Source organism: Bubalus kerabau, chromosome X (assembly GCF_029407905.1).
Source record: "Bubalus kerabau isolate K-KA32 ecotype Philippines breed swamp buffalo chromosome X, PCC_UOA_SB_1v2, whole genome shotgun sequence".
Taxonomy (NCBI): domain Eukaryota; kingdom Metazoa; phylum Chordata; class Mammalia; order Artiodactyla; family Bovidae; genus Bubalus; species Bubalus kerabau.
The window spans coordinates 154,000,179-154,024,597 of record NC_073647.1 but is presented as its reverse complement, the minus strand read 5'-3'; the positions used below and the strand labels follow the sequence as shown (position 1 = coordinate 154,024,597).

Sequence of the window (24,419 nt, the reverse complement as noted above, 5' to 3'; positions counted from 1 at the left end):
GGAGGAAGACAGTTCACAGGGAGAGAAGAAATGTCCCTTGAACAGGAAGGAGATCAAACCAGTCAATCCTAAAGGAAATCAACCCTGAATATTCACTGGAAGGACTGATGCTGAAGCTGAAGCTCCAATACTTAGGCCACATACTTTGATGTGAAGAGCCAACTGATTGGAAAAGACTCTGATGCTGGGAAAAATTGAAGGCAGGAGGAGAAAGGGGCAACAGAGGATGAGATGGTTGGATGACATCACCAAATCAATGGACATGAATTGAGCAATTGAAGGACAGGGAAGCCTGACATGCTCTAGTCCAAGGAGTCACAAAGAGTCAGGCACAATTGAGTGACTGAACAACATCAAGAAATGTAAATGTTTGGTAAAAAAAAGTTTGTCAGGCCACACAGAGACAAATGGGTCATGCAGAAGGCTTTGAACAAACAGGCTCTGCTGACAGGCGCCACCCCCCTCCACCCCCACCTCAGCTTACCACACCTAACCCAAACTTTATGGGTCTTTCTGAGTCTGTTGGACCTTGACTGTCTTCAGTGAAAAATAATCCGTGTGCAGACGGCACGTTCTGGAGTGCCCTTGCCCTGAACCCCCTCAGGGGCCCTCCATAGGGCTGCTTGAGTGTTCTCATAACATAGGAACTGACTTCCTTCAGACCGAGTGATCCAAGAGAGCCACGTAGACAAGCCATAGTGTCTCTTATGGTCTAGCCTCAACAGTGATAAACATTACTTCTGCCATATTCTGTCATTACACAGACCTATCCTGATAGAATGAAGGCAGGGATGACGTAAGAGTGTGAATCCTGGAAGGAAGAGATTGTTGGACACCATCTCGAAGGCTGGCTACCACACTCACAGAGCAATTTAGCTGAGAAATGAGAACTGCAAGCCCAGCTTTTCTCATGATCAGTCTGTGGCCCACATGACATTTCTTTCTCTTAGTAAACAGAAATTTTTGTTAAAAACAATCATCATTTTAAATCAACCAATAGCTTTCTCTGTGTCTTATATGTGCCCACACAGACACATTGACATGAATACACAAACACATGAATATTTTGCTATGGCTTAATTTCTGTCAGTATTCTTTAGAGAGGGAAAAAACCAGAGTTCTTGCCTAATGCAACTAAAACCCACAATTGAACAATTAAGAGAGCTGTGTCATCAAAAAGGGTATAGCTCTACTATAAGAATTAGGCAGTTGGCCTCCTCTTCCATAAGTGAAATGGAGAACAGTCAAGAAAGCAAAGGAATCGTCTGTAAGATAGATGGGAAGGAAACAAAAGGTAATTGAAACATTTTTAAATGAAAAGACCAGCTTTTATTTTTTATTGTGGAGCAAACCGAGTTCCCAAGCTCTTCTTTCAGTGTGCCTGTGTTTGTATAGAAATACAGATTGTTCAAAAATTGCTAACTCTAGTTAAATCTTATTGCTAAAGGAGACCACCAGGGCTTCCCTGGTGGCTCAGACGGTAAAGAATCCGCCTGCGATGTGGGAGACCTGGGTTCAATCCCTGGGTTGGGAAGATCCCCTGGAGAAGGGAACAGCTACTTACTCCAGTATTCTTGCCTGGAGAATCCCCATGGGCAGAGGAGCCTGGCAGGCTACAGTCCATAAGGTCGCAAAGAGTCAGACACGATTGAGTGACTAAGCACAGCACACAAAGGAGACCACATTGAATTTCAACTTATTATAGTGATATTATTTTCCAAGTATATCTTTTTTTTTGAGGACACATTCCACATTTTATTTACAATTTAAGACTAACTTTAATCTCAAAATCACATATCCATGCACCTATTTACTTTTTGTTGATTTTACTTACACGTAAATGCATGGTTTGTCCAACAAAGACTGTAAAAAAGTGTTTACCACGTCTGTTACATGGAACACAGGAACAGCTTGTGGCCGAAATTTATCCACCTCCCCCACAACATTTTTTTTTATTATAAATACAGGTATCACAACAATCCTGAACATATTTTTGATATTACTAGTAGTCAGCACCAATACCAATTCAAAAATTAACACAATTTGTGACAGTATTTGTTGTACCTACTACTTTAAACGATTTCAACTGAAGCTCCTTCACTCAGCAAGATGGACAGAACACACCATTCTGGGCTTCCTTCTTGAACTTTCTCTTCAGAAACACACCTGCCTGCACAGCCACCTGACACGTGTCACCATGCTCCCACCTGCAAACCTGAGTTCCCCTTGAGTACTCCAGGTTCACGCTTAAATGATGCTGCCTTAACAAGAAAGAAACTCGGCTTAATTTTCCTCTTGTTACCATTGCCTACTGTTTTTTGTCCTTCTTCAAGTTCTTCCAACAAGTGAAAATTACAAGGAACTGTAAAGCCTGTGGAGACCGCCATCTTCTCCTGCACCCTGACCTCCTAAAATATCTTATAGGAAGTATAAATTTGTTTTCAGAATGACCAATCCTTTAGAACTTGCAGAAATAAGCAGTTTAAAATTTTTATCCATTCTAGTTTTGGAGCCAAAAATAACAGTAAGAATTTGCGTGATTTTAATAGTGTCCTTTTGTTCCTATCTCTCTGAAGTGGTTACTTTCTGGGTTCAGTTCAGTTCAGTTGCTCAGTCGTGACCGACTCTTTGTGACCCCATGAACCGCAGCACACCAGGCCTCCCTGTCCATCACCAACTCCTGGAGTCCACCAAACCCATGTCTATCGAGTCGGTGATGCCATCTAACCATCTCATCCTCTGTCCTCCCCTTCTCCTCCTGCCCTCAATCTTTCCCAGCATCAGGGTCTTTTCAAATGAGTCAGCTCTTCACATGAGGTGGCCAAAGTATTGGAGTTTCAGCTTCAGCATCAGTCCTTCCAATGAATACTCAGGACTGATCTCCTTTAGGATAAACTGGTTAGATCTCCTTGCAGTTCAAGGGACTCTCAAGAGTCTTCTCCAACACCACAGTTCAAAAGCATAGATTCTTCTGCGCTCAGATTTCTTTATAGTCCAACTCTCACATCCGTACATGATGACTGGAAAAACCATAGCCTTGACTAGATGGACCTTTGTTGGCAAAGTAATGTCTCTGCTTTTTAATATGCTGTCTAGGTTGGTCATAACTTTCCTTCCAAGGAGTAAGCGTCTTTTAATTTCATGGCTGTAATCACCATCTGCAGTGATTTTGGAGTCCAGAAAAATAAAGTCAGCCACTGTTTCCCCATCTATTTGCCATGAACTGATGGGACCAGATGCCATGATCTTAGTTTTCTGAATGTTGAGTTTTAAGCCAACTTTTTCACTCTCCTCTTCCTTTTTCATCAAGAGGCTCTTTAGTTCTTCTTCACTTTCTGCCATAAGGGTGTTGTCATCTGCATATCTGAGGTTATTGACATTTCTCCTGGGAATCTTGATTCCAGCTTGTGCTTCCTCCAGCCCAGTGTTTCTCATGATATACTCTACATATAAGTTAACTAAGCAGGGTGACAATATACAGCCTTGACGTACTCCTTTTCCTATTTGGAACCAGTCTGTTGTTCCATGTCCAGTTCTAACTCTTGTTTCCTGACCTGCATACAGGTTTCTCAAGAGGCAGGTCAGGTGGTCTGGTATTCCCATCTCTTTCAGAATTTTCCACAGTTGATTGTGATCCAGACAGTCAAAGGCTTTGGCATAGTCAATAAAGCAGAAATAGATGTTTTTCTGGAACTCCCTTGCTTTTTCCATGATCCAACAGATGTTGGCAATTTGATCTCTGGTTCTAAAGCCTTTTCTAAAACCAGTTTGAACATCTGGAAGTTCATGGTTCACGTATTGCTGAAGCCTGGCTTGGAGAATTTTAAGCATTACTTTACTAGCGTGTGAGATGAGTGCAATTGTGTGGTAGTTTGAGCATTCTTTGGCATTACCTTTCTTAGGGATTGGAATGAAAACTGACCTTTTCCAGTCCTATGGCCACTGCTGAGTTTTCCAAATTTGCTGGCATATTGAGTGCAACACTTTCACAGGATCGTCTTTCATGATGTATGTCAATAATTTGACACCTCTGGAATAATGAAGGAGGAAGGAACAAAGAAGACTTTTTTGGTCTGGCTTCTTCCTTATAGAAATAAATATTTCAATTACCTTCAGTTAAAATTGAAATGGGTTCCTTTGGGGATCATATATTTATGTTTTTAAAACAAGTGTACAAATCTTACTGAATATAGCTACTCATTGGTTTAATCTGAGTATATGAACTGGATCACACTCCAGGGCCAATTTTTTTTTTTAAGTCATTGAAAATACCAGTTTTTGAAACAGAAAGGAAACTAACATTTCTGGAGCAGCAAATAGGGAGTTAAAGACTGTGCCAGGTGATGTTGATGTTTTCAGGTAGGATCCCAGTTTACAGAACTGAGGTTCAGAGAACTTTCTCATTTGATCAGTGACTATTTGTTGAGCTCTTGCTATAAGTGATATGTACTGTACTAAATGGCAGAAACACAGTGATAAATAAGACTAGGCCACACAGCCTGTGAGTGGAAAGGTATGAGTAGAAGGTTTCAAAGTCCAGTGTCTTTTGATTCCACTTCTGAGTACTTAGATGTGAAGACCCATGACACACAGAAGAACATATGATAGGTCATAGAGAGGTTGATATTGGGGACATGCTAACATTGAGTGCTGGCTTTTTGTCCAGCGTGAGGCAAAAAGTTTGCCATGTTTTAGTGCATATAACACTCAAAACCACCCTTTGAATTGGATATTAGTATTTTATTAATCCATGGAAAGTGGAGGCACAGAAGGGCTCAGATTGTTGCTCATGGTTGCTCAGATATTCAGGAATGGAAAATATAAGTCAAAGAGGGAGGGTCTACTTCCAGCAGGAAGGGTCAGAGAAAGCTTTTATGGAGGAGGAAAATATCTGCTCTGCCAAAAAATGGCAAAGATCTGGGACACACTTTATTCCTTCTTCTTTCTGTGGTGATGGTCAACTCCACTGAATCAGTCCTAGCACCTTTTCCCATTATGCTGGGACATGGTTTCAGAAATCTCTCAACATAAACTCCAGGCAGCCACCACCAGCCAACTAGAGACTGTACTTGAGAGAAACCATATTTTCCACTCATAGCAAGCATTTCTTAATGTTTTTGATTGTCCAGCATCCATTTCATCTGTCTCGTATTATTTGGATTTCTTTTGAGGGAGTTAGGTTTTTGCATAGTGTAGTCTTGGTGGGAGAGCAATTCCAGATGCCAACAAGTTTTTACAGAAGCCAAGAGGACAAGGCAGGATAAAAGTATTAATATATAACCTGAACTTGGCTGACGGGAAGTTATTTTCTGGGACTTTAACTCAAGGGCAGGAAGGAATGGTGTGTTAAACAGACTTTGTTTGATTTAAGACGATGACTGTGGTTTTTGCTTCCTAATCCTCTGGGATTCTTTTGGTTCCTGTCCATTCTCAAGACCTGTCATTTCTGTAAGCATCGACAGCCCTCCAGCAAGTTGCCTTATGTTGAGGTCAACCAAATTTGGTTTCTGTTCCTTGCAAATATGGAATCCTGATTGATACACAATCGGTTCATTGTCACTGCTGACCCTGGCTAAATCTGTAATATCATCACCTGAAATTAACAAAAACAAAACAAAGCTCTCTTCTTACTTGAGTCAAATTCACACTGTTGATTTGAATTTTACACTCTTAAGATAATTGCTGGGGCAATCTCAGCTTGGAGTTAACCTCTACTTTCCAGCTTTTTCCATTTTCATGGTATTATTTTTATGCCTTTACTTATGAACTTGGGCTTTGAAACTCACTGGGCTTATTAATTCACTCAGGTAGGCTGAGCTGTCTTTTCCAAACCATCAGCATTTTCAAATAATTGAATCTTTCTCAAGTGTCCCATTATTAGCTTCAGGATGCAAGTACCCAGCAGGAGCAAGTTGTCCCTTTGATTGGGAAGTTCCTCTGGACATCCTGGCCAGGAGGCGTCCATACTGCTCTGCTTCAGTTACAGAGAACTGATTTTCCTCTTTCCTATGAGTGCATGTCTGTTCCTCTACTTAAGGTTTATTCCTTTTCATCTCATTTTTCCTCCCCTGGCTCTCAGTGTCCTAGGGACTCAGAGCATGGATGAGAAGCATTGGCATCACTCGGGAAAGGAAGAGTCTCAGGCCTCACCCCAGACCTACTCATTCAGAATCTACAGTTGAACAAAATCCCCAGGTAACTTACATGCACATTGAATTGAGAATCACTGCTCTAGAGGAGGCCCTAAGTGACTTGGCAGATACTGTATTCTAGACAATTTACGTTCCAACCAGTGTGTCCAAAGCTCTACATTGACTATTCATTCCACTTATGGTCTAACTCTGGAGGCTGGGAAGCTAAGAACTTGTATCTCCAGCCCCCTTTCCAGCTAATGTGGGAGCCATGCTTTAGTCTTCGCCAAATCAGACATAAGCAGAGTCCGCTGTGCTGTTGCTTCTGCCTCCCCCTTACTACTTGGAACACCTCTGATGCTTAGAGCGCCAGCCCTGTTGCTAAGAATGGGAGAGACCAAAGGAGCCTCTATTCTCTTGCCATCTATGAGCTGCTGAGCCATCCCCCGTTACCTTCTCCTAATATTCTTGGTGCCTGAAATAAACACATCCCTATTTGGGTGAACTATAATCAATGGGCTCTCAGACATGGCTAAGTAAAACACTGGCTTCCCCAGGTTGTCTGATTAAGCACCAAAGTCCTTTGGAAACATGTTTAGATTTTGATTTAAATTTAAATTTTGGCTTTCAACCTTGAGGCTCTGAGCCATTTCCAAGGAAACAGTGGAGTTTAGTGGTGAGAAGCAAACCTGTGGAGTTGAACATGCTCCCATATGCTCAGGAGGGCTTTATGTTTGGTTTAAGGCTCTGTTGTTGTAATCTTAAAATTCTTAATTCTTGAAATGATGTAGGTGATTAAGGTGACAAACTGACACCAACCTGGTTCCAATTTATCTTATGAACTGAGTTGGGAGAGAATTAGTAGCAGAATTTAGACTTCTTACTATTTGGCGCAACATTACTTAAGTTGCATCGTGGAAACTTTTTTAGTTTTATTTTACTGCTTAACAATGTTTCAAAGGAGACCTTGCTTTCAAACCTTAGTAAAGTCACAGAAAGGCTATGCATTTACCAGAACTTTGAGATTCAAGGAAAAACTTTATTCTGAGATTATTGCTGCAGAGGCCAAGTATGCTTAATATTAAACATATTACATATGTAAATACATAAATATTTTGGTAAATATATGTGAGAAATGAATACTAAATATTCATAACAGCTTCAGGGACTGGGAGTCAAATTTCATCATCCATGACAAAGGAAGCAGAACTCTCTGAAGCCCCAGTGACAGTGCTGAGGAGCATCACGCAGCTGCTAGAGAGCAGCATGTCACAGAGAGGACCGACGTCATCCCAGCCATCATCTTGACACCTGACGACAGCAGGAAGGCCCGATGCCAGAAGAAAAAACAGCATAACAAGAATTCCCGTAGGTATTTGTAACTCTGCTGCCAAACTGATTTTATAGTATTGACAGCAGAAATTGAACAAGGGCTCATTTATAGACTAGTTGGTCTTTATAGACCACTTTCCGATGTCCGCATCTCTGAAATCCTTCATCGTGCACCTAATGACAATTTCTAGATGGATATTATAGCAATTTGCTGGACTAATCAGGCACTTGGGTCTTGATGGACACGTTCACACCCACTGAAATACAGTACACGTGATCTTGTGGTGTTGGTTTTTCAGAGCCGAGGCAATGCCAGGCTTTGCCAAAATCTTTCGAAAAATTTTTGAGTTAAGAGGTTACTCTAGAGAGGGAGGAGAGAACAATGAGATGAAAAGTAAAATTCGGGTATTCCATAATTTAATTTTTGAAAGGAAAGATATGATTTTTGTCAGGCAGTCAAGCACTCTGGCTCTGAGCCAGGCTGTGTATGCTGAGTGGTGGCAGGAAGTGCATCACCCAGAGACTCCCAGGTCCCCTGGCTCTGGGTGGCTGGGTGTGGGTGCCTGATGTGGAGGGGAGATGGGCGATTCCCATGGGTGGGTCAACAGTGATTCTGGCTGAGGTGCTAACGCGGATCCCTAAGGAAAGGAAGAAGAGATTCTTATGTAGTGCAAAGGCCCTCCAGACTGGCTGGGGGTTTGTGTGTATGTGAAGAAATAAGAGGATACGAAAGAGGAATCCCCTTCTCTCCTCACCAGAGAAGGTAAGACAGCTGTAGGAGTGGTGGACACAGGTGCAGGGGAGGCGGGAAGGCTCATTGACCGGGTTAGAGAGGACTGAGGCTGGTGGGCAGACTTTGGGAGATCCCTCCAAACCTTGTGGCAGCTGTGCTTGGAAGGCAGTGTGATCCAAGTAGGAAGAATTGGGGGTCAAACAGAAAAGGATGTTGCTCCAGAAGCCAAGTGGCAGAGGACAGACAAGAGCCAAACAGAAACCACTTAGCCTTGGACTTGCAGGGGAAAGGCAGGCTTTTGGGGAACTGTCATCTGGTGACAAGGAGTGGACTTGAAGGTTTAGACCTGTGAACAAAGGGACATAGTGGTTGGGACTTAGCCACTTGTGTCCAGACTGTGGCCCAAATGTTTGTAAAAATTAATTTACTTCTATATAATGTTTTATTATAATGTAGTTTGATTCACAAGAAATTGCAAAAATAGTACCAGAGTTTCCTTGTATCATTCAGCCAGTTTTCCTTATGAGATCATAGGAATAAAAGTTCTTTTAAAAAAGATATTATCTCGCATAACCATAATACCTGTCTTAGTTCTTTCAGGATGCTATAACAAAGGACCATAGACTGTGTGGCCCATAAATGACAGAAATTTATTTCTCCTAGCTCTGGAGGATGGAAGTCTGAGGTCAGGGTGCCAGCCTGGTCAGGTTTGGGTGAGGGCCCTCTGGCAGCCTTCAGCTGCTTAGTTAGCTTTCTTGATGTCTTCTCTTACTTATTCATCCATCCATCTGTCCATCTAGTGCTGCCAAAATAACTGTCCTATAACACTGCTTATATTAGGCTAGTCTGCTCAAAAAGCTGTAAAAGCTTTCTGTTGTTTCAAGGAACAAGACTCCCAATGCTGGGGCAGGTGATCTCTGAAAGGGTGCGTTTGATCTAAAGGGCAAATTCAAGCAAGTAGTCTCTACAAGGACACACTCACCTTAACTGATAGCCCCTTGAAACTCGGGGCCATATTCAGCTCAGTATTTTGCATTCTTAATTTGGGTTCCACAACAAATAGACCTGAAGACAAGGACTGAGTGCTAGTAGTTAATGTGTGAGGTCTTCCCAGGAAGCACCAGTAGGAGTGTGGGGAAATGAGATGGGGAAAGTAGGGAAGTCATTGCAGGGTGTGGTATCAAAACATTAAACTAAGGGAAATGTGAGCTTAATCCCAGTCTGGAGAATGGTGGTTGACTGTAGAGATTATGGAGCTCAGTCATCCCACCCAAAGGGTGAGACGGCTGGAGTCATACCCACCAACTCATGTCAGCCAGTGATTGAAGGCTGCTCCTGTATCGCTAGCCTGCTCTATAGTTTCAGCCTGTACATGGGCAGTGCAAGCTTCAGCAGCTGGACAAAGTCCCCTGGCAAAATGCTGCAGGCATTTACAGCTGGAAGCTGAGCCTGTGTGCACTGTGGGCAGGGCACCAATGGCAGTTACTACACGGAAGTTCCTTTATCCCTCATGCACTGGGGAAGACTCTGGGAATTCAAAGATGTTTGTGATCATTTCTTTGTCTCTGGGGCACTCATACCCTGGACAGAAAATGGCAACAGAGTGTGGCCATGGCTGGAGTTGGTGTATACACTGTAAGAAAACAAAGGAAAGTAAAATCAACTCTGCTTGGGATCAGTAAGGACCATCTCAGAAAGGAAGAGACGTATGCACTGTTTTTTTTTTTTTTTAATTTTATTTCATTTGGTGGGGCGAAGTCTTAGTTGTGGCATGTGGGATCTTTGATCTTCACTGTGGCTTGTGAAATATTTAGTTGTGGCATGTGGAATTTAGTTCCCTGACCAGGAATCAAACCTGCCTTGGGAGTGCAGAGTCTTAGCCACTGGACCACCAGGGAAGTCCGTGTACTGGTTCTTAATGAGATCAAGGTAAGTAAGATTTTGCCAGGATGCCAGGGGAGTGGTGGGGAAGGTGGGGGTGGGGAGGTAGGAAGAAGAGCATTCTAGGTGGAGGGAATAATAAATGACAAAGTAAGACGGAGAGTAATGACCTATTCTGGAAAGAATGGCTATTCTTTAATAATTAGAGCTTGGAAAACATGGAGGGACAGGGTGTGATGGAAGTGAATGTTGAAAGATATGTTGGAACCAGTTTGTAAAAGCCTTCTTTGCCATGCCTTTGGTACTGCAACTTCAGAATCACAATGGTTTTACACATTTCCAAGAAAAGTTTTAAGGAATTCCAAATTGCAGTGACAGGCAAGAGTGATTTCCTTTTATAAAAAAAAGCTATGACTATACATTAAACTTAAAAATATTATGAAACTGAGATTCTATACTTAGGCTTATATAGGGAAGCATATTTTTTTCCATAAAATTTTTTTATTTACAGTAGAATTTCTACCTGTATCTTGCCTAAGCCAAGAGCAGGAATTTCTTTCTGTCCCAGTTACTATATTTGGTACCATTGCCTTTATTAAGTTTTTTTTTAACTTTTATTTATTTACACTTGTTTGTTTGTTTGCTTTGCTGGGTCTTCGTGGCTGTGGGTTTTCTCTGGCTGCAGCGAGTGGGGGCTCCTCTAGCTGTGGTGCGTGGGCTTCTCATTGCAGCGGCTTCTTTTGTTGTGGAGCGCAGGTCCCAGGGCGTATGGGCTTCAGCAGTTGCAGCTTGTGGGCTTAGTTGTCCCGTGGCATGTGGAATCCTCCTGGACCAGGGATCAGACCCGTGTCCCCTGCATTGGCAGGCGGACTCATAACCACTGGACCACCAGGGAAGTCCTGGTACCATTGCCTTTAAAATATTGTGTCTCAAACTCCAGCTAGGATAATTTCCATGTGTGGAATCTTTTAAATAATACCAAAGGTGGGGCTTCTCTGGTGGCTCAGATGGTATAGAATCTGCCTGTGATGCAGTATATGCGGGTTTGATCCCTGGCTCAGGAAGATGCCCTGGAGTAGGAAATGGCAACCCACTCCAGTATTCTTTCCTGGGAAATCCCATGGACAGAGGAGCCTGGCAGGCTACAGTCCATGGGGCCGCAAAGAGTCAGAGAAGACTTAGTGACTAAACAATAACAATACCAAAGGTCATCAGTTATCCTTCTGAGATCCAGATAAATTGCCTCTGGTGGCAGTGCTAGCATCTATTATCCTTTTCTACCAATATAAAAAGCAATGTGATTTTAAAAAAAAAAAGATTTATCCCTTAGATATAACTGTTGACAGCCACTTCATTTGCTACACTCTTCAACTTACATTCATCTCATTCTTTAGTAAAAGTAAACAGAAGTGCTGTGCAATGTATAGAAAGGCAGGCACAAAGAAGCCTCATGAGGTTTCATCCATTTTAAGATCTTACTCAACACAGATAAGTCATCAGCAGTTGAGACTCCACTGCCTGAGGAAGGACCACTTTGTTTTTCCAACTATTCACCCATTTTATAATTGAATTGATTCCAGGTTCCATTTAGACTAATCTTCATATGAAATGCAATGGTTTGGATTATTCTGATCAATGTCAGTAATGAGGCAATTACATTTTTATTAAAAAAAAAAAAAAGGTGGTATTTTGGAACAATGTCTCCTTTGCTGCTGCTGCAGTGTCTCTTAGCTGTGCTTATCTAGAGGAATATATTATGGCTTCAGGAAAGAGCTGCCAAAAACTGAGGCGGGATATTCATTTCTTAGTTCTGTACTTAAGGAAACCAGCTATTTTCTTCTCTCTCTTTTCCCCAAGGGTGTCTTAGTTAGAAATAAATGTGATTCATTTTCAGTAGAAGAGGGGCTGGAAGATGGCCTTGGGTATAACAACATCAAAGCATGTGATAAATAACACAAAGCCAGAGAAAAATACATTTAGGAGGCCATTTTGGACTTGATTGGTTAAAAACTGACAAGTCCTTCCCCTAATGCTTGGCTTTGAACCATGAGGGAAATATAAAAAGCAAGAGGGAGAAAGTTACTTAGCCAAACCTAGAAGGGACTTGGCAAAGTTTGTGTGTCGGATAAAGGTCCTTCCCCAAATGCCTGAGCTTGTGTTAGCACATTCGTTCAGCAACACATCTGGGAAAGCATGACAGACGGGCCAGTGCTTTCAGTGGGGAATCGCTTACAATAACATGCAGGCACCCAGCGTGCAAACGATAGGGCCCCTTGTTTGGAAACGTTGAAGCCTGTGCCCCTTCACTGCTCTGATCCATGCAGAGATTATGAAAGGGGTTTTGAAAGGCAGCTTTTTGCCCCCTGAATCCATTCTCCTCTCCCAGGTGGTAGAATCTACACCCCAAGATCCCCTTGCAATTAGGTGTCCCCACGGGACCAAGTTCTCCTCAAAGCTCTTTGAAAATGTGGAGCTTCCAACTCCTTTGCTGGGTCCTCTTTGTGCCAGCCATAGTGCCAGACTTACTGCAGCCTGGCTTTGACCATGCAGATAAGAACTATGCCCTCGGGGTCTTGGAGTCACAGATGGAGGGACCCATGAGTCTTAAAGGACTTAACTCCCAGGATCCCTGGAGTCCTGGGATAATTAAAGGAGGACAAGGACCAATTCAATGGGAAGATTAGAAGAACCCTCACACAACCATTAGGCTGCATAGGACCCACATAATAACCGAATCCTGTCTCCAAGGTGTGGGTCCTTTATGGAGGCCTGGTGAGTAGTCAAGAATCTTCCAAACCAGCCTAACATTAAGCTTCTTCCACAGTGCATGACAGGGGACTGGAAGAACCCTGTAGGGATGTATGATAATTCACCCAATGCTACAAACAATGATTCAGCTCATCTCCCATCTTCTCTTAGCGTGCTCTTAGCATCTCATGATCTCCAGCATATGAAGAATCTGGACTATTTTAGATATATTGGGCCTTAGGGTCTTCCACCATGTCCGTAATTTGTAGATAAGCAGGCAAATACTCACATGTACATAAACTTGTTGAGAAAAGGGAAAAAAGTTGATGGAAGTAACCACCAGGTAACTCTCTTTTCTAGAAGTACAGACTGAAGAGCAGTAGCCGTGCTTGAAACAGGATAGGACACATGAAGATGTGTCCTGATTCTGGAACACCTGTGTTCTTCCAAAGCACAGGATACTCCTCTGATGCCATTGATGCTGTCATAGGCCAAATCTTCAGTTTTTTCATCTTGCTTGATATTATGCAGATAGAGTAAAAGATGGGATCATAGCATTGTTTTGAGGTGAAAATTTTAAAAGTGGAATTTTGATTGGAATTGCATTAAATATAAATCATTTTTGGAAGAATTGACATCTTAATAACATTCTGTCATGACAACCAGGAGTATGGCACAATTTTATATATTTATCTCTGTCTTTAGATGTCTTAGTAAAAGTTTATAATCGGAGTTCTGCATATTAAATAAATGCACAGTTTGTTTTTGTTGCTCTTGTGGGTGTGATGTTTTTCAAGCATTTATTCTACTTGGTTACTTTGGGGAAGGAAAACTATTTCTGTATATTTACCTTGTGTGTAGCCACCTTACTGAACTTTCTTATTAATTTAAATAATTGTAAGTGGGTTTTATTTTTTATTATTTATATTGTTATTGAAGTATAGTTGATTTACAATGTTGTATTTTTTTAATTTAAATTTATTTATTTTAATTAGAGTTGTATTAATTTCCACTATATAGCAAAGAGATTCAGTTATATATACATTCTTTTCCATTATGGTTTAGCATAGGATACTGAATGTAGTTCTCTATACTATACAGTAGGACCTTGTTGTTTATCCATTCCATATATGATAGTTTGTATCTCCTAGCTCCAACCTCCCACTCCACCCCCTTCCCCCTTGGCAAACACAGGTTCTCTGTGTCCTTGAATCTGTTTCTATCTTGTAGATATTCTGTGAGGATCGTGTTGATGTACGAATATTTTTGGGAGAAGGTGAGCTTCATGTCCTACTACTCCACCATACTGATTGCTCCTCCAAGTGGATTTTGTTTTGAAAATGTATTGTTTTCTTAATATTCTTTTTGATTTCTCATTGTTAGTGTATGGAAACACAATTTACTTTTGAGTGTTGATTTTGCATCCTGTAACTTTACTGAATTTATTTATTAGTTCTAACAGTTCTTTTGGCAAATAGAGACAATTTCACTTCTTCCTTTCCTATTTGGATGCCTTCTACTTCATTTTCTCATCTAAGGGCTCTGGTTAGGACTTTTAAAAGTGGGGAGTGGGCATCCTAGTCTTGTTCCTGATCTTAGAGGAAGTTTTCAGCTTTTCACCATTCATTATGATGTTAACTGTGGGCTTGTCATATATGACCCTTGTTATGTTGAGGTACATTCCTTCTATACCTATTGAGAATTTTTTATTATGAAAGTATGTTGAATTTTGTCAAATAATTTTTCTGCACCCATTGAGACAATCATAGGATTTTTTCCCTTCATTTTGTTAATGTGGTATATCATATTCATTGATTTGCGTGTGTTTAACCATTCTTGCATCCCATGGATAAATCCCACTTGACCATGATATATGACTCTTTGAAAGCACTGGTTGAGTTTAGTTTGCTAATATTTTGTTGAGGATTTTTACATCTATGTTCATCAGAGATACTGCTCTGTAATTTTCTTGTAGTTTCACATGAATCCTTATTAAGATGAATTCTGGAGAAGTCAGAGTGAGAGTAGGACGTGATGTGATGATGGAAGCAGAGATTGGGTGATGCATTTTAAAGATTCAGGAAGAGGCCAGAAGGCAAAGAATACTGATGTCCACTAGAAGGTTGGAGGAAGAGAAGGAATGGATTCTCCCTGGAGAGTCCAGAAGGAACCAGCCCTGCAGCACCTTGGCATTAGCCCAGTGAAACTGACTTTGAGTTTCTTGCCTCCAGAACAGGAGAATAAGCTCTTATATTTGTTACAACAGCAATAGAAAACTAATACACTTCCTTGCTCCCTACGGATTTCTATCTCTTAAAAAGTACTTGCAATCCCAACATGTCCTTCTGGGGGAATCTAAACTATAATACTCACCATCTTTGCTCTACTAGCCGCCCCCTTCTTACCACTCCAGGCAAAGTCCACAGTGTCTTTTTTCTGGACAGTTGCTGGCTGGAGTCTCTACCAACAAATACTGAAATATTAAACCTGCTACCAACATGCAGCCATATTTATTGATTTAATTGGAGGTTATGCTTTCAGTACTCGTCACTCACTATGACAGTGTGACAGGAGAAATGTTTACATGAAGTTAAGTCACTCTTGGAAGTTCAAAGTGATTTGGCATTCATTAATTTCATTTGATTAAAACTTTCATTTTCTTCACAATGATTTTGAAGATTTTTACTCATCAAGTAAATATATTGTAGTAAGAAAGCAAAGTAAACATCTATTGTATTTGGGAATTACTTACAGAGATAGAATCAATTATATCTGGGTTGAGTGGAAAGGGAATAGTAAGGGGTATAAGGGCTTCCCTGGTGGCTCAGACGGTAAAGAATCCGCCTGCAATGCGGGAGACCTGGGTTTGACCCCTTGGTTGGGTAGATCCCCTGGAGGAGGGCATGGCGACCCACTCTAGTATTCTTGCTTGGAGAATCCCCATGGACAGAGGAATCTGGCAGGCTACAGTCCATGGGGTCTCAAAGAATTGGACACGGCGGAGTGCCTCAGCACAAGGGGTGTAAAGTAGCAGTATTGTTGGATGGACTGAAGAGAGCTAGATGGCCAGAACCCACTTCTAAAGCAAATCACAAAAGTGACTCTCCAGGGGCGCTGGTGCTCCTGCCACAATCTGAAAGGTGCGTTTTGAGTGGCCCACTACCACTGAAGTGCTGCCAGGGGAGCCACTTCTGCTCAGTCAGGAAACTTCAGCCTCAGCTGCTGGCATTGGAACCAGGCCACCTCAGTTATGCTCTGCATCCACAGAGTGGAATTCTCGCACCTGGCCTCTATTGCTATATAACTTGGTTCCAAATTTGAGCATTAGATGTGTGCATCTGTTATGCAGAATCTAAATCTCATCCACAGTTTTAGTTGTAAGGGATCTGAAAAACAGACCTTGCAGCTTTCAAGTCTCTGTGAGCCAGGAAGGCCCAGAAGGGAGTTGGAGCAGAATTGAGCAAGCCAGTCCACAAAACCTAGTACCACCACGTCTTTCCAACAATATTGGAACCGTAAAACAGAAAAAAAATGTTTTGCTTAATGTTCCTTGGAATGGAAAACTCCATTAGGTACAGCAGCCCATTCCTGTTAATTGTGATCAATACTCTTATTACTATACTTTTTTTTCTGTAGCAATATTGGTTCTTTGCTTGTGCCAGTATTTTGGTAAGCTTTAGTAAGCCCATTTTTTAAAAAGCTGCTGCAGGTCACAGACTGCAAGTTTCCTCTCTTCGCTTTCCATGTGTCAGCCAGTGTCTGAGAGCCTAGGGCATTGGATAATAGTTATGGCTGATGATCTTGAGCCTTCACTCCATAACCAAAGGGGAAAGTTCTTGAATTAATGTAGAAATTATTTGTTGAATTAGATCCTGGGGCTATAAAATTTTGAATTCTGCCCAACCATAGTAATTTTTCTGGACTATTGCCATGCTATGATGTTTTCAGCATCCAGAATCCATGTTCAGAGGAAAGGAGAAAAGTTTGCTCTGCAGAGACATATGCATGAAGTCCTGTTTGAATGAACCTGAGGACCTTTGGGGGTGGTCACAATTTTTCTGTCTTTCTCATTTCATAGTGTTTCATTTGCTAAGAGTTCTAGTTCTGTCAGATGCTGTAATGGGGAAAGAAGCCACACCAACTACTCTTCAATTGACAGTTGCTTTGCCTTTGCTCCTCATGGAAAACACTGGAAGCCATTTATTTAGCTTTGAGAAAATAGCATTTTAAAGGCAGATGATTATTAGCTTTTAGAATTTTACTCCTGGATTTTCATGCATGCATCTTCAAAGATTTTTGGATTGCAACGAGAAACTAAAACATAACTTTAGGAAGATGGCTTATCCATCCAGTGGTTGTGAGAATAGCTGCTCAAATATGAATTGTGAAACTGGGCTCTTAGAGTTATAAGAGCAAGATGTTTCTTTTCAGAGAGCATCATCAAAGTTTGTGTATCACAGTAATTTGAATAATGATAAGGAATCTTGGCCAACCAGCAGCAAAATATAAAATGCAAACATCTGGGAAGTTGGCAGCAGTGAGTTGGAAGGCTACCCCGTGGGGTCACAGGTGTGCAAAGTAAATGCTAGGTGATCCGGCGGGAGCAGGTATTGCAGGTAGCAGGACTTGAGGCTGCAAGATGAGAGACTGAGGTTTGCTCTCTTTCCTCCCCAAACAGATGACCAGGGAACTAGCCATTAATTTATGCATGTATTGCATATTGTACACATCTCTCTAGAAATATTTTGTATTTTTATCAAACAAATCCAACACTGGGCCTTCTTTTATTTTTAATTGGAGGATAATTGCTTTATAATATTCTCTTATTTTCTACCATACATAACATGAATAAGCTACAGGTATAAATATGTCCCTTCCCTTTTGCACCTCTCTCCCACTTCCCACCCCATTCCTCCCCTCTAGGTTTGCACAGAAAACTGGATTTGGGTTTCTTGCATCATACAGCAAATTCCCACTGACTATCTCTTTTACATACGGTAATGTGTATGTTTCAACATTACTCCTTTAATTCATCCTTCCTTCTCCTTCCCTGTGTCCATAAGTCTGTTCTCTATGTCTATGTCTCCACTGCTTCCCTGCAAATAGGTTCATCAGTACCATCTTTCTAGATTCCATATATATATGCTAATATATGATTATTTGTTTTTTCTTTCTGACTTACTTCACTCTATAGGATTGGCTTGGGCCTTCTTTTTTTAAAGAAAATTTATTGTAGTTGTTTACAATGTTGTGTTAGTTTCTGGTGAACAGCAAAGTGATTCAGTTACATACTTTTCATTTCCAATATGCTTTATTACAGGATATTGACCACAGTGCCCTGTCTTATACACTAGGACCTTGTTGTTTATTTCATATATAGTAGTGTGTATCTGTTTGGAGAAGGCAATGGCACCCCACTCCAGTACTCTTGCCTGGAAAATCCCATGGATTGAGGAGCCATGGGGTTGCTGAGGGTCGGACATGACTGAGCAACTTCACTTTCACTTTTCATTTTCATGCATTGGAGAAGGAAATGGCAATGCACTCTAGTGTTCTTGCCTGGAGAATCCCAGGGACGGGGGAGCCTGGTGGGCTGCGTCTATGGGGTCGCACAGAATCGGACATGACTGAAGTGACTTAGCAGCAGCAGCAGCAGCAGTGTGTATCTGTTAATACCAAACTCCTAATCTATCCACAAACTCCTTAAGTTACGTTTACCAAAGAGGAGGGTCCCAACTCCTTTCCTCTTGGTAACCATAACTTTGTTTTCTCTGTGAGTCTGTTTTGTAGGTAAGTTCATTTGTGTCATATTTTATTTTATTTTTAAACTTTACAATATTGTATTGGTTTTATGTGTCATATTTTAGATTCCACAAATAAGTGATATCATACAGCATCTGTCTTTCTCTTTCACTTGGTGTAATAATCTCTAGGTACATCCATTTTTCTGCAAATGGCATTATTATTTTTTTAATGGCTGAGTAGCATTCCCTTTTATGTATGTACCACATCTTTCTGTCAATGGGCACATTGATTCCATGTCTTGGCTCTTGTAAATAGTGCTGCTATGAACATTGAGGTGCATGTATCTCTCTGAATGGACATATGCCCAAGAGTGGGATTGCTAGACCATATGGCAACCCTATTTTAGTTTTTTAGGGAATATCCATACTGTTTTCCACACTGGCTGCACCAATTTATATTCCCACCAGTAGTGCAGGAGGGTTCACTTTTCCTCCCACTCTCTCCAGCATTTGTTACTTCTAGACTTCTTAATGATAGCCATCGTGAGTGGTGTGTGGTGACACCTCATTGTAGTTTTGATTTGCATTTTTCTAATAATGCTGAGCATCTTTTCATGTGCCTATTGATTTATCTACATATTTTCTTTGGAAAAAAGTCTATTTAGAACTTCTGTCCATTAAAAGAGTTGTGTTTTTGGCTGCACTAGGTCATCAATGCTGTGCAGGGCTTTCTCTAGTTGCAGCAATTGGGGGCTACTCTTCATTGTGGTTCATGCTTCTCATTATGGTGGCTTCTCTTGTTGCAGAGTGCAGGGTCTAGATGTGCGGGCTTTAGTGTTTTCTTTGGCAATTCTGGATCTTCTATGGTTCCATATTAATTTTAGGATTATTCTAGTTCTGTGAAAACTGTTATGGGTAATTTGATAGGGATCTCATTAAATCTGTAGGTTGCTTTGAGTGGTATGGTCATTTTAACAGTTTTCTTCCAGTCCAGAAGTGTGGGATATCTTCTCATCTTCAGTTCCCTTTATCAATGATTTATAGTCATATCATTTTGTTTTGTTTTTGGTTTCTTGGCTCTATCACACAGCATGTAGGATTTCAATTCTCTAACCAGGGATTGAAGCCTTTAAGGGGACCCCGATGTGAGAACCACAGCTAGTCTAGGGTTAGAGACATTAGAGAGACAGTAGGCTGTGGTCATCTCAATTCAAACTTTTAATGAAATTGTGTCTCTTTACATTTCAGAGGGTAAGCTTCTGTGCAGTTCATTTAGACTGGAAGACAGTGCTCCTGGAACTACATGTTGCTGAGATCATCCTCATTAGAGCTGGGAAAATTCCTTTCAGGTGACTAACCACAATGTAGGACTAGGAGGAAATAATCTCTTGCTCACTTATACTTGTGTGTTATCTGACAATTATTTTTTAATTTATGTATTTTTGAAAAAATTTTTTAAAATTCAGAAATTACAGATTATGTGACAAATACCAGCCAGTTTGAATCAACAGACACATTTTGAATATTTTTTCCCTAGTGTTACTTTGTACCACATGAAATTGAAATGTTGTTTGTCCAAAACCTATTCTCCTTCCTCTCTCTTTACTTCTCTTCTTCCCCAGAGGCAACCTCCACCATGGATTTGGCAATGGGCTTCCCTGGTGGCTCAGATGGTAAAGAAACTGCCTGCAATGCAGGAGACTCAGGTTCAATCCCTGGGTCAGGAAGATCCCCTGGAGAAGGGAATGGTAACCCACTCCAGTATTCTTGCCTGGGAAATCCCATGGACAGAAGAGCCTGGAGGGCTACAGTCCATGGTGTAACAAAGAGCTGGGCACGACCACTTTTTACTCTGTGTTTACACTTTCATCATGTACATATGTATTCACAAATGATATTAGTGCTGTTTTTGGTAGTTTTTCCTCTACACTGACACAGATGGTGTTATATGAGGCACATGATATAAACTTGCTTTTTTCACTCCATTTTATGATTTTCGTCTTAATAAGGCATATCTAATTGATAAACTAATTCTCATTTCTTTTTATTTCCTATGCTTTATAGACTTTGCTTTACTACCTTGGTGACAGACAAGGGAAAGGATGAGGGGGTGGTGTTTGAAAACTAGTGTTATTCACTTGCCAAAGGTGATAAAAAGTTACCTCTTGAAACAAAAGATGGTCTGCTTAGAGTTGGGAAGATGGCTAGTCTAACCTAGAAGAAATGAACTGGTCACTTGGTGCTGATTTCACAATAAAGAGTATCTGTAACATCAGGGTGTTTGCTCATGTTACAGTAATCTCTAAGTCAATGGAGCTCAAGCTTACTGTGGCCATTAAGGACTCAGTGGATCTTTCCTCTTCTGATTATCATCCCTAGGAGGCCTGGATTTGTGCATGCTGTTTCCCAGTTTGAACCTAAACTTGGGGAAATGCAAGAGAGGTGTTTGCTGCTGCAGGAAGTCCAGAGCCAATCCCACTGTTAACACATTCTCCTGCCCTGCATCAGGTGACCACAAAATTAAAATTTGTTTTTTTCCCTTCAGTTTAAGGATGGATAGGTTTTCACTGGGACTAAATTATGGTATCTGCTTATGGAAAGGTATTATGGGTTGAATTGTGTTCCCCTTCGGGATATGTTTCAGTCCTAACTACCCAGTACCTCAGAATGTGATGTTATTTGGAAGTAGAGTCACTGTAGATGAAGTAGTTAGGTAGAGATGAGGTCATAATGGGGTAGGGGGGGCCCTTAGTCCAGTATGCCTGGTGTCCTTATAAGAAGAGGAGACACAGAGACAAGAGACACACAGGGAGAACTTCATGAGATAAGAGGCAGAGAGTAAAGTGATGGATCTATAAGCCCAGGAATGTGGAGAGGTGCTAGCAACCACCAGAGGCTAGAAGAGGCAAGGAAGGATTAATTCCTAGAGCCCTCAGAGGGAGCATGACCCTGCTGACATCATGGTTTTGGAATTCTAGGTTCCAGAATCATGAGAGAATAAATGTCTGTTGTTTGTGGTACTGTTACAGAAGCCCTAGGAGACAAATACAAATGAAGATGAAGAGTAAAGTTTAGCTCAACTCAATATGTTAAAGAGAGCACCCATCACATGTACGTAAACTGATTATTTCAGAAATGTTAAGGGATTAGTAGTCTAGTTAACTGAATTTTCTGGTTTGAGCATTAACCATCTTACTCTGTAATTTCTACCAACAGTACTACATGTACATGTTTAAACATCTGGGTTGTGAGTTATAATGAAACTAAAAAACCCATATGGCCACCAAGGTCCCTGTAGATCCTATAATGTTACCATGTTCTTTTAATAAAGACATTAAAGTACTGGGGAAAACTTGCAGATGAAAGACATATTTAACTGAACTAACTTCCAGGAGTAAGAAGATAATGTGATATAATTGAAACTAAAGCTATATTGCCCTTAATTTTCCTCTTTTGATATTTCATAAAATACTTGTAGATATTACAAATATATGCTCATTATAAATCTAGTTATGGTTGTTAGTCCAGTACTATAGAATAATTCAGTTTATTCCTTTCATTTCTTCTTCCTCTTTCACCACTTCCACTGTGGCCACCAGCACTGACCATCAACTGTGTCCTCGTCCACCACCACCTCCTCCTCCACAACTGCCTCCAGCACTCTCACTTCATGCTTTAGGCAGACTTTGTGTTGCTGGGTTGGCCAAGAGTTATCAAACATTTCCCAAAAGCAAGACTTGAGGAAAAAGGACAGATGATTCAGAGTCTACATATGTAGCAAGGTAGGGGACATAAAAATTTATATGCATATCCTTAATATAAGGCAAAACATGAAAATGGGAGATTCTTAAGATGCAAAAATAAAGTACTGTATTAGTCCAGATCCAGATGACTACTTTTAACCACAGATGTCTTCAGCCATCATAATGAGTTTGGGGTAGATCTTCTATTAGGTAAGTCATTGATTCATTAAAAAACACGGCAGTCACACAGTCATTTTGAGTGATCTCTATTGACCAGGTTATAGAACTTTTACACGAAGAGATAGAGTCTTATTATTTTGGTTTTTCCATTTTGTGTAGGATAAGCATGGATGATAGAGAATAAGTATTTGATGATTTAATTCCTATTGTGATTCTGAGAGTTGAAGCTACAAATAATTTTGAGTTTGAAAGTACACATGTGTACTTATTTTTGTTATTTTCTTTGAAACAGTAATACAGATTTGGCCAGATCTACCAAACTTAGAGATTTATTTATTTATGTACATATGTATGTATGTATGTATTTATATTGAAGTATAGTTGCTGTACATTATATAAGTAACAGGTGTATAACATAGTGATTCATGGTTTTTAAAGGTTACACTTCATCTAGTTAATATAAAGTATTACCTATATTTCTTGTGTTATAGCATACATGCTTGTAGCTTATTTTATACATAATAGTTGGTACCGGATGTATTTATTCTTTGCCCCAGTAATTCCACCTCTTAACACTGCTACCACAGATACACATATACATGGAAGAAAGGCCATGTGGAGAAGGTTACTTATTGCAGCATTGCTCACATCCTAGAGTCCAACACTGGGGCACTAGGTTGTGAGAAAGGCCTGTTTCACTGGAACACAGCCACATGCAATCATTACATACGGGTTAAAGGCTGTTTTTGTGTTACAGGGAGGACCTGAGTGGTTATGACAGAGACTACATGGCCCATAAAACCTAAAGTAATTACTATCTGGCCCCTGGTGGGTAAAAAGGCTTATGAACCTCAGCTCTAGGTGATTCAATTAAAAAAAATCTTACATATGCTAGTATAGTACACTCAGATACAAGCACAAAACAGTTAAAGTACAAAACAGTTAAAAAAATAAAACCCAAACCATGAGCTTCACTCCTAAGAATGCATAGGAGGGATGGCGTTCTTTTTCAGTCTGACAGTCCTTCCCCTCAAGAGAAAAAGTGGGAAGCAAGATTGCTTCCTTTTTAATTTACCTGACAAATATTCGTTGGGTGTATACTCAGGGGAAGGGACTCCAGGATGCGGAGACGAAGAAAGCATGATCCTTCTTCTTGGGGGCAAGGGAGTCAGACATGTTAAACAATTATGAAACAAAATGAAAGAGAAGGAAAAAGTGCTGTGGGAGCATCCACAGCCACACAAAATGTGTGAATCTGCCCAAGGCCTTTAAAAAAAATCATGAGAGAGGTTATTTACAAAAGGGTGTCAAGGTGAAATAAAAATTGCCAGTGAGACAGGTTTTACTCTTTCTGAGCAAAGGAGGCTAGTGAAAGAACACCTGTCTAATTTAAAACCTAAACAAATGGAGAGAGGTGAGAAACCACTGGCTTCACTTCCCCTGTGCTGAGTTTTAATTTTCACTTTAGTTCACATGGCTTGTTTTGGACACTGTTCTAACCAAGGTTTCCTTAGTATTGCTCAGATATAAAACAAATGGCAAAGACATAGGACAGTTTCACCTATAAAGTAGAAAGTTCCGGATCATACTGTTTCCTAGATGGCCTCCATTTGCTCCGGCAGACCAACTCTCCACCCTTTCTACTCTCCTTTCAGGACTCAAAGGCTGACCTGCACGGATGCCACGAATATGCTTTCTGGCCTCTGGCTTCCACTTGGGTCCAGCCAAGGAGAAGACCTGGCTGATCGCATGAAGGGGAAGAGAGTGCAGTTCCAGGTATTTGTTTCCCCACTTTGTCCTGTAGGATTGTGATACGCCGCATCCCTCCGCTGAAGGGAAGACGGGGCAGGTTTCACTCAACTCTCACTGTATCCGGGTTCCAGTAACTGCCTTTCCATTGGCTTTTCTGTGCTCTGTTGTTACTGGC

The 24,419-nt window shown here is 40.9% G+C and overlaps 1 pseudogene; it reads left to right on the top strand.

Annotated features, from left to right (window-relative positions):
• LOC129638926 (dual specificity protein phosphatase 18-like) overlaps positions 1-24,419 on the top strand; it is a 211,960-nt pseudogene that overhangs the window by 172,551 nt on the left and 14,990 nt on the right.